The sequence below is a fragment of the Tachyglossus aculeatus genome, unplaced genomic scaffold, assembly GCF_015852505.1.
Source record: "Tachyglossus aculeatus isolate mTacAcu1 unplaced genomic scaffold, mTacAcu1.pri scaffold_129_arrow_ctg1, whole genome shotgun sequence".
In the NCBI taxonomy this organism is placed as follows: domain Eukaryota; kingdom Metazoa; phylum Chordata; class Mammalia; order Monotremata; family Tachyglossidae; genus Tachyglossus; species Tachyglossus aculeatus.
Window position 1 is genome coordinate 1064219 of NW_024044857.1, and position 10876 is coordinate 1075094.

At 52.4% G+C, this 10876-nt stretch overlaps 1 pseudogene; it reads left to right on the plus strand.

Moving 5' to 3' along the window:
• The first annotated feature begins 5453 nt into the window (after positions 1 to 5453).
• On the plus strand, positions 5454 to 6892 carry LOC119922868 (annotated as a pseudogene).
• Positions 6893 to 10876: the final 3984 nt, after the last annotated feature.

A 10876-nucleotide genomic window follows, 5' to 3' on the forward strand; every position in this document is an offset into this window, starting at 1 on the left:
ACTGTGAGCCCACTGTTGGGTAGGGACTGTCTCTATGTGTTGCCAATTTGTACTTCCCAAGCGCTTAGTACAGTGCTCTGCACATAGTAAGCGCTCAATAAATACGATTGATTGATTGATCCCATCATCAGGTCTCTGACATCCACCTTCAAACGACACTTACCTGGGATTAGAAAAACCCTGAAAGCTCCAGCCTGCTCCTTATGCCTCACTTGGACCACATCCTCCCTCCACCCCCGACCCGCACCTTCCCAGTAGATCTCCCAGCCTTCTCCCACATCTTGTAAAGCCCTACTGAAATTTTTTCTTTAACCAGCCTTCTCTGACAAGCTCTCCTCCCCACTGCCAGCCCCCGATGCCGGCCCCCAATGCCCCCACCCCTACAAACATGCATTTTATTTTCACTTCCAACTCACCCATGCACTTACTCTCACCCACTAAGCCCTGAAGCATTAATCCCCATTAAGTACATATCTTTTTACTCAGATTCTTCCCTTACCTGTATTGTATCATCTGGGTCCCCCTTATTAGATCGATGCTGGACCTATAAGATAGGAAGAGAACTCTGTTAGAATTGCAGACAAGTGGGGACAGGTGTGCTGAGGTGGGTGAGTGAGGGTGGCATGCAACAGGTGTATCGCAGTCTACTCCGCCAAGCACTTAGTACAGTGCTCTGCAATCCCTCACGTACCATTAATGGATTGCAGGAGCCAAATGCCCTTGAGAACTTCCACAGCCACAGCAAGAAGCTGGAGAACAAAGAGGCAGTTTGAGTGGCCAGGTAGCCTGGGGAGAGCGTTAGGCCCTTCAACCCAGTACCCAACCCTGACCTCGAACCCAGGCATTAATGAGGTCGACGTCCGTGAGAATGATACCTCCACAGAACAGCCCCACATGGAGGGCCTTGGGGAAGTTTCCTGGCCCAGTAGAGCTCACATCTAGCAAGCCACAGAACACTTTAGTCAGCATCGCTCTAAACACTCGGCTCTTCCCCGCTCCTCCCCCCAACACCCCAGCCCACCCTCCCAACTCCCTCAGAGGCAGTCACTGTCAAGCACAGAGGGGTTCCACCGCTAGAGGTGCTGAGGATTTGCAGAGTGACCCTGTGGACAGGACTGTGGGTTCAGGCAGGAATGACCCATCTATAGAATTAAGGGTCCTGGGTCTCCTCAGTCCCAAAGTCAAGTCAAACCGAGTCAGTTCCCTATGCAGAGCCTTAGCCCCAGTTGGTAGAACCAGCCACAGTACTGACAGTGACAGGCCCCGCTGCACACCTTATCCTCCTCCTGCATTAACCCCTAGTCATCCACACATGGCCCCATCACCTTCCCTTAGAGATGGGACCATCTCTATATGTTGCCAACTTGTACTTCCCAAGTGCTTAATACAGTGCTCTGCACACAATCAGCGCTCAATACATACGATTGAGTGAATGAATGAATGGAAGCTCAGCTCCTGATTCTTCCACTCCATGGGGATCAGCTGTTCTGGGTCCTCACTGAAGGGGCAACAGTCCTCATGGCCAGGAAGGGTGCTGAGAAGTTTCTGGGAGGAGAAATGAGCTAGTCCTTCTCTTCTGTTCATTAAGACTCCTTTGACATCCACCTCCGGACAGCACTCACCTGGGACTAGGAAAAGCCCGCAAACTCCAGCCAGCTCTCCTTATGCCTCACTTGGACCACATCCACCCTCAACCCATCTCAAATATCCTCCCATCTGGCACTCCCACGCCCCACCTACCCAATCAATGTACCAGGGGTCTTCCACCTCTTTAAAATGCCTACTGAAGTTGTTTCTCCTTCAATTGGCCTTCTCTAACTAAAGTTCTCATCTTCCTAGCCCCTCCCCAAACATTCTATTTTCCCTTCCAGCTCACCAGTGCACTTAATCCCACCCCCTAAGCACTGAAGCATTCACCCCACATCAATTAAGTACCTATTGTTTTACCCAGAATCTTCCCTTACCTGTATTGCATCATCTGGATCCGATCCCCCTCATTACACCGATACTGGACCAGTAAGATTCAAAGAGAACTATGTCAGCATGCACAAGACAGGCCTATCTGAAAGTTTAAGGGAATGCAACACCATAATGAGAACAGAGAAGTGGAGACAGGTGTGTTGAGGTGGTGAGGCAAGGCTGCAAGAAACATGTCTGCTTAATCTGTTCTACTAGGCTCTCACAAGCAGTTAGTACAATACTCCTCCCAAAGGAAGATCTCAAATGCTGTTGATTGATTGCTGTAGCAAAGCGTTCCTTAGAACTTCCCCTGCCAGGGAGAGAAGTGGTAGAACAAAGAGGCAGTTTGAGTGCCCAGGAAGCCATCTAAGATGGAGTAGTAGCCCTTTTGCCCACTAACCACCCTTACCCCCCAACGCAGGAATGAGTGAGGTCAGGGTAGAGTAAAGATACCCTCTCAGCACAAACCTACAGGCAAAATCTTGGGGAAATTACGTGGCCTTAAAGAACTCCCAGCAATCAAACCAGTAAGCAGATTCAAGGATCCCAAATCATCAAAAGCACCTTCCAAAAATCCCCTTATTCTCCCCAGCTCACCAAACTCAGCCCTTACAACGATTCAAAGACAACCAGCCTTGAAGTGAGTGGGGCCCCTGTAGGCTTACATAGGGCAGGGAGATTGTGGGGGCGGGGCGTGCATGCATTAGTCACTAATTCCCTTCTAGACTGTGAGCCCACTGTTGGGTAGGGACTGTCTCTATATAATGCCAGCTTGTACTTCCCAAGCGCTTAGTACAGTGCTCTGCACACAGTAAGCGCTCAATAAATACAACTAATTCCCCTGATTGGAAACAGCTGGGGTAGAGATCAGTTGTCCCTGAGGGAAGGTCCAGCTGCATCATTGGATGAGCGTATGGTTGCCAGAAAGATAGAGTAGGGCAGGTAGGCCTTTCCAGATTGAGCACCCCCTTCTCCTCTGCTCCTCCTCCCCCCTCCATCACCCCTACTCCCTCCCTCTGCTCTACCCACTGCCCTGCCCCACAGCTCTTGTGTATATTTGTACATATTTATTAGTCTATTTATTTTGTTAATGATGTGTATTTGTCTATAATTCTATTGATCTACTGTGATGCTAGGGATGCCTGTCTACTTGATTTGTTTTGTTGGCTGTCTTCCCCTTCTAAATTGTGAGTCCATTGTCTGGTAGGGATTGTCTCTATCTGTTGCCAAATTGTCCTTTCCAAGTGCTTAGTACAGTGCTCTGCACACAGTAAGTGCCCAATAAATACAATCGAATGAATAGGATAGGATAGGATGAAAGGGTCTGTCCAGAGAAACACTAATTCCAAACGCCTCTCCAGTCAGTCTCATCTCCGGCCCGACCCCCACCCCCCTTTCCTGTCCTGTCTCAGTTCCCTCCTCACAACCCCCACATCCGGGCCGCTGACACCAGACCCAAGAAACGGCCAGGAAAGCCTGGCCCTTCCAATTAGACAGCCCACCACTCTCCCCACCTTCAGAGCCCTCTTAAAATCACTTCTCCACAGCCTGGATTAGCGGAAAGAACACGGGCCTGGGAGTCAGAGGATGTGGGTTTTAATCCCAGCTCCTCCACTTGTCTGCTGTGTGACCTTGGGGAAGCCACTTAACTTCTCTGTGCCTCAGTTACCTCATCGATAAAGTGGGGATTGAGATTAAGATTGTGAGCCCCATGTGGGACAACCCTAGTACTCTGTATCTACCCCAGCGCTTAGAACAGTGGTTGATGCAGAATAAGCGCTTAACAAATGCCAGAATTATTATCATTATTATTATCTCCTCTAAAAGGTCTTCCACAACTAAGTTCTCATTTCCCCTATTTGTTCTCCCTTCTATGTGGCCTGTGCACTTGGATGCTATCCCTCTAAGCACTTCTGTCTGTCTTCCCTTGTAGACTGCAAGCTTCTTAAGGACAGGGATTATGTCTATCAACTCTACTGCAGTGTACTTTCTCAAGCAATCAGTACAGTGCTCTGCACAGAGTAAACGCTCAATAGATACGATTGACCGATAATCGTTAGATGGTGGCTCGGGCTACGGGAGGCCAGCGAGCGACCCCCATATCGCGACGACGGGCTCCGGTGGCTCGGTCTAGGGTGTGGCAGGGGGTTAGCAAAGGAAACCCCAGGCCTATGGCCTAGAGCCAGCCTTCCTGCTCCTGCCTGCATCCCCTCCTTTCTGGCCTCGAATCGGGGGAGTGTCATCATCACACGCCCGTGACGATGAAATGTTTTTCCGTGGTAAAACGATGTTTTTCCGTCTAAAACACAGACCCGGTTCTGGGAGTCAGAAGATCATCGACTCTAATCCCAGCTCTGCCACTTGTCTTCTGTGTGACTTTGGGCAAGTCACTTCACTTCTCTGTGCCTCAGTTCCCTCATCCACAAAATGGGGACAAAGACTGTGGGCCCCAAAAGGGAAAGAGACCGTGTCCAATGTGATTAGCTAGTTTCTGCCCAAGCAATTAGTACAGGGCCTGGCACAGAGCAAGCACAAAAAATTCCCATGAGTCACGGTGCCCGACAGCGTGCCGGAATCCCGGACAGGTGGGCCGAACACAGGTCGACACGGTTCTCATCTGCCCCTCGATGGTTTCGGAGTCTATACGTGGAAAGGCCTAGTGGACAGAGACCGGGCCTACTAGTCAGAAGGAACCGTGTTCTAACCCCAGTTCCGCTACTTGTCAGCTGGGTGTCCTTGGGCAGGTCGCTTCACTTCTCTGTGCCTCAGTGGCCTCGTTTGTAAAATGGGGAATAAGACTGTGAGCCCTATGGGGGAAAGGGACTCTGAACAACCCGATTATCTCGTATCAACCCCAGCACTTAGAACAGTGCCTCGCACATAGGAAGTACTCAACAAATGCAATTCAAAACACAAAGTCAAGAAAAAGTCTTTCACCAGTTCCTCTTCTCCCTCCATCCCTTAACTTGTATGGATCGCTTGAGGTTCTCTTCTGAGACCTTTTCTGTCTGACTTTACACTCACTCCCTCTGGGGAGCTCATTCACTTCCATGGCTTTAACTATCGCTGTTCCAGGTGAGATTTTTGGAAAATACCCTGGGCAATAGAGAGACCGGAGACAGAGTGACCGGTGAGGAGACCGATATGGTAGTCAAGCTGGGACGGGACAATATTCCCCGGACTCGGTGGGCCGTCAGGAGATGATGTCTGCAAAATGTTTTGAGCTTCTCGTCAGAGGGCCATAAAATACAGCCAAAGCTTGAATACCCACATTAATGGTGAGAAGCAGAGTAGCCGAGAGGATAGAGCCCGGGCCCAAGAGTCAGAAGGACCTGGATTCTAATCCCAGTTCCGCCACCTGTCTGCTGTGGGTCCTTGGGCAAGTCACTTCACTTCTCTGGGCTTAGGTTCCATCTCCTGGAAAATGGGGATTAAGGCCGTTAGCCCCATGTGGGACATGGAAATGGAGATGGAAATGGAAAGTGACAGAGGAAATGGAGGAAGGAAGAGCTGTGAAGAACCAAATAGCGTTATGGGACCTGCTTTAAGAAGGAAGAATCAAATTGCAGAAGGCCCTGCTCACCACTAACCAGCTTCCACAGCCAGAAACGTTCCCCATATTCAAGGACAAGGGAGGATCAGAGTTTGCCAGCATCCTGAAAAACAGTCATAAGGCACTTAAAGCATTATTGAGGTCTCTGGTGGATCTTAAAGATGAACTGCTTTACCAGCATCCAGACACGCGGCACCTGGTAGGTGGGGAAAAAACCCAAAGCAGAGAGTGAGGAGGAAATTTCCAGTGAAGAGGAGGAGGAATTGCTTGCTGAGGAGGGACAGCAGCAGCAGCAGCAGCAGCTGCAGAGGAAAGGGCCACCTAAGCGGAAGCAAGCTAGAGATGAGTGACTACCCTGACTTCATGGCAAAACGCTTTGCCGATTTCACATCCTATCGTAACCGGATGCTGCAAAAATGGCAGGACAAAACCAAATTGGCTTCTGGCAAGCCGGGAAAGGGTTCTGGAGCCTTTGAGCGCCCAATCCTGACTCAGATAGACCACATTCCGATGGACAAAGAGATAACTTCGGCGGATGCAGCCTAAGCGCTCTTTGTACCGTGTTCTTGGCAAGGCCAAGCCAGAACTCCAGCCTATCCCCGACAGCGTGCCAGGACAGCAGGAGATTTTGCCTCAGGCTCCAGCCAACGCTCACTTGAAGGACCTGGATGAAGAGATCTTTGGTGATGATGACTTTTACCACCAGCTTCTGCGAGAACTTATAGAACGGAAGACCAGTTCCTTGGATCCGAATTATCAGTTGGCCATGGGCGGACAATGGCCGGCTATTCAGAAGTTACGGAGTAAAAGTCAGAGGAAAGTGGATAGGAAAGCCAGCAAAGGAAGAAAACTCTGGTATCATGTCCTTAGTAAGCTGCTGAGCTTCATGGCACCTACTGACCGCACTACAATGAATGATGATGCCAGGGTTTATGGTGCTGTGGCTCGTGTCATTTTGACGCTTATCCTATCCCGCTTGGATTTCTGCGTCAGCCTCCTTGCTGACCTCCCAGCCATCTGTCTCTCCCCACTACAGTCCATACTTCATTCTGCTACCTGGATCGGCTTTCCACAAAAACTTCCAGTGGTTACCCATCCACCTCTGCATCAGACAGAAACTCCTTACCATTGGCTTTACAGCACTTTAAAGTACCCACATCAGAGCAGAAGGGCCTGCTTTCTGGGGCCCCCGAAGTGCCCAGAGATGGCTTTGCAGGCCAGCCACTCACTTGGATCCCGGAGGAGTTGGGCCGCCACGGACTTTCGCCATTAGAAACGCCTCCGGTCGCACGGCTCCCGATCAATGTGTCCGCCACGTGGCCGAGGCTCAGCTCCACCATCCCCAATTCTACCTGTGGGCACAGAACAAGCTCAACTTGACCGCTGCAGGGCCACCACTCTGCCTGCGGGCAAAGAGCACGGTCAGTGTCCCCACCACATGGCCACTACTCTGACTGCGGGCACAGGGTACAGTCAGCATGCCCACCGCATGGCCACCACTCTGCCTGCAGGCACAGAGCATGGTCAGTGTGCCCACCACATGGCCACAGAGTACAGTCAGTATGGCCACGAAATAGCCCTGCCTCTCCCTGAGGGCACAGAGTAACCACCCAGTGTCCCACCCCCACCCTGATCCCCTCAAGTTCTTTTGCCCATGAGTCCCCGTGGGGAAGGCCGGCTGGACACCCCAAGGACTCTGCATGTGGCCAGGGGGCCTCTGGGGTAGCCCCTGAAGTGAGAAGCCCAGAGACTGAAGGGGTAAACTCAGGCATGGACTTCTCCCCAAGAGGAGGGCATAGTTTGGACGCTTAGGGTTTGCTGATGCCCGTTCACCCACCTTCCTGCAGAAGAAGTCAGGGGAGCCGGTGCCGATGGCCAGCTGCGCTGCGTACGTCAGGATCTCCCGGACGGGGAGGTAGCCCAGAAAAGTGTCCTCCTCCAACAGCGGTGGAGAGGACACTGAAGTCAGTCCAGCCCCACACTGAAGACCTGCAGCAGCTAAACTGTCCGGCCAGGACACCGCACTGCAGCGTTTACACCGCCTGGCCGGGATGCCACTCGGGGATGTCTTCGCTGCCTGGCCGGGATGCCTCCCTGTAGTGGACACTGCCCGGCCAGGGAGTCACACGGCACTGCCTACTCCGCACAGACGACGGCACACACGCTGCGGCACCTACACTGCCTGCCCAGGAAACCCCCCCCCCCAGTAGCCATGCGCAGTCGGCGCCTAGGCGAGGGGAGGAGGGCTCGCCCCGGAGGGGTCGGAGCATGCTTGGTCGCAGTGCGCCACGGGGGAGTGGGAGGGAGGAGGGAGGCCCGTCCTGGAGAGCGCGGCGCATGCGCGGTCGGAGCCCGGGCCGGGGGAGAAGGGAGCCCCCGCCCTGGAGAGCTTAGCGCATGCGCAGTCAGTGCCCGTGCGGGAGGGGAGAAAGGGGGTCCTCCCGGGAGAGCGCGGCCCATGCGCAGTCGGAGCGCGCCGGCGCTCACTATGTGGCCAACTTGTAATAACAATAATAATAATAATGGCATTTATTAAGCGCTTACTATGTGCAAAGCCCTGTACTAAGCACTGGGGAATTTACAAGGTGATCAGGTTGTCCCACGTGGGGCTCACGGTCTTAACCCCCATTTTACAGAGGAGGTAACTGAGGCCCAGAGAAGTGAAGTGAGTTGCCCAAGGTCACACAGGTGACAAGCGGTGGATCGGGATTCGAACCCCTGACGTCTGACTCCAAAGCCCGGGCTCTTGCCACTGAACCACACTGCTTCTCTATACTATACTACAGTGCAGTATACTGTATACTATCCTATTCCGAAGCGCTTAGTACAGTGCTCTACACAGAGTCAGCGCTCAATAAATACGATTGAGTGAATGAATGAACGACACATTCCCGAAACCTATATCTTCAAGCCCGGAGGGCGCAGCGCATGCGCAGTCGAAGCCCGACAAGGGAGGGAGCTCGGCGTACGCGCGTTCGGAGACCGGAGGGAGGGGAAAGGAGCGGGGCGCAAAGGAGCGAGGCGTAGGCGAGGGGAGGAGGGGGCCTCGCCCCGGAGAGGGCGGAGCATGCGCAGTCGAAGTGCGCCACGGGGGGAGGAGAGATGCCCGTCCTGGAGAGCACGGCGCATGCGCAGTCAGAGCCCGGGCGGGAGGGAGAAGGGGGCCCGGCCGGGAGAGGGTGGCGCATGCGCAGTCGGAGCAAGCCGGCGCTTACTCTGTACGAAGCTTACTATGTACGAAGCTTAGTATCAATCAATCAATCAATCAATCGTATTTATTGAGCGCTTACTATGTGCAGAGCACTGTACTGAGCGCTTGGGAAGTACAAATTGGCATCACATAGAGACAGTCCCTACCCAACAGTGGGCTCACAGTCTAAAAGGGGGAGACAGAGAACAGAACCAAACATACCAACAAAATAAAATAAGTAGGATAGAAATGTACAAGTAAAATAAATAAATAAACAAATAAATAGAGTAATAAATATGTACAACCATATATACATATATACAGGTGCTGTGGGGAAGGGAAGGAGGTAAGATGGGGGGATGGAGAGGGGGACGAGGGGGAGAGGAAAGAAGGGGCTCAGTCTGGGAAGGCCTCCTGGAGGAGGTGAGCTCTCAGCAGGGCCTTGAAGGGAGGAAGAGAGCTAGCTTGGCGGATGGGCAGAGGGAGGGCATTCCAGGCCCGGGGGATGACGTGGGCTGGGGGTCGATGGCGGGACAGGCGAGAGCGAGGTACGGTGAGGAGATTAGCGGTGGAGGAGCGGAGGGTGCGGGCTGGGCAGTAGAAGGAGAGAAGGGAGGTGAGGTAGGAGGGGGCGAGGTGATGGAGAGCCTTGAAGCCCAGGGTGAGGAGTTTCTGCCTGATGCGCAGATTGATCGGTAGCCATTGGAGGTTTTTGAGGAGGGGAGTAATATGTCCAGAGCGTTTCTGGACAAAGATAATCCGGGCAGCAGCATGAAGTATGGATTGAAGTGGAGAGAGACACGAGGATGGGAGATCAGAGAGAAGGCTAGTGCAGTAGTCCAGACGGGATAGGATGAGAGCTTGAATGAGCAGGGTAGCGCTTTGCATGGAGAGGAAAGGGCGGATCTTGGCAATGTTGCGGAGCTGAGACCGGCAGGTTTTGGTGATGGCTTGGATGTGAGGGGTGAATGAGAGAGCGGAGTCGAGGATGACACCAAGGTTGCGGGCTTGTGAGACGGGAAGGATGGTAGTGCCGTCAACAGAGATGGGAAAGTCAGGGAGAGGACAAGGTTTGGGAGGGAAGACAAGGAGCTCAGTCTTCGACATGTTGAGCTTTAGGTGGCGGGCGGACATCCAGATGGAGATGTCCTGAAGGCAGGAGGAGATGCGAGCCTGGAGGGAGGGGGAGAGAGCAGGGGCAGAGATGTAGATCTGGGTGTCATCAGCGTAGAGATGATAGTTGAAGCCGTGGGAGTGAATGAGGTCACCAAGGGAGTGAGTGTAGATTGAGAACAGAAGGGGACCAAGCACTGAACCTTGGGGAACCCCCACAGTAAGAGGATGGGAGGGGGAGGGGGAGGGGGAGGGGGAGGAGGAGGCTGTGTGTTACTATGTGGCCAACTTGTAATAATAATAATAATGATGGCATTTTTTAAGCGCTTACTATGTGTAAAGCAGTTTTCTAAGCGCTGGGGAGCTACAAGGTGATCAGGCTGCCCCCCGCGGGGCTCACAGTCTTCATCCCATTTTACAGATGAGGTAACTGAGGCACTGAGAAGTGAAGTGACTTGCCCAAGGTCACACAGCAGATAAGTGGAGGAGCTGAGATTAGAACCAACGACCTCTGACTCCCAAGCCTGTGCTCTTTCCACTAAGCCACGCTGCTTCTTAATAATAATGATGGTATTTGTTAAGTGCTTACTATGTGCGAAGCACTGTTCTAAGAGCTGGGGGGGGACTCAAGGTGATCAGGTTGTCCCACGCCATTTTACAGATGAGGTAACAGGCACAGAGAAGTTAAGTGACTTGCCCAAAGTCACACAGCTGACAAGTGGAAGAGTCAGGATTAGAACCCATGACCTCTGGCTTCCAAGACTGTGCTCTTTCCACTGAGCCACGAATATAGCAACTTACTACTGTCTTCTCTTTCACATATCTCACCAGCGGAGATATGAGGCAACAGGCATTGTTTTGATGTTGGAGGACTTTATTGCAGAACACCATTCCTTGTGACTATGTCTTGCCATCTAATGATTACTTTGGCCCACTGATGGAATATCTCAGTTAGTCACCTACCGAATCTGTATATACCCAGATGTCATACCTGCAGAAAACTGAGACTGGCAAAGGGATGCCATTAAGATGGGTTTGATGAAAATGAAAATGATTGAGAT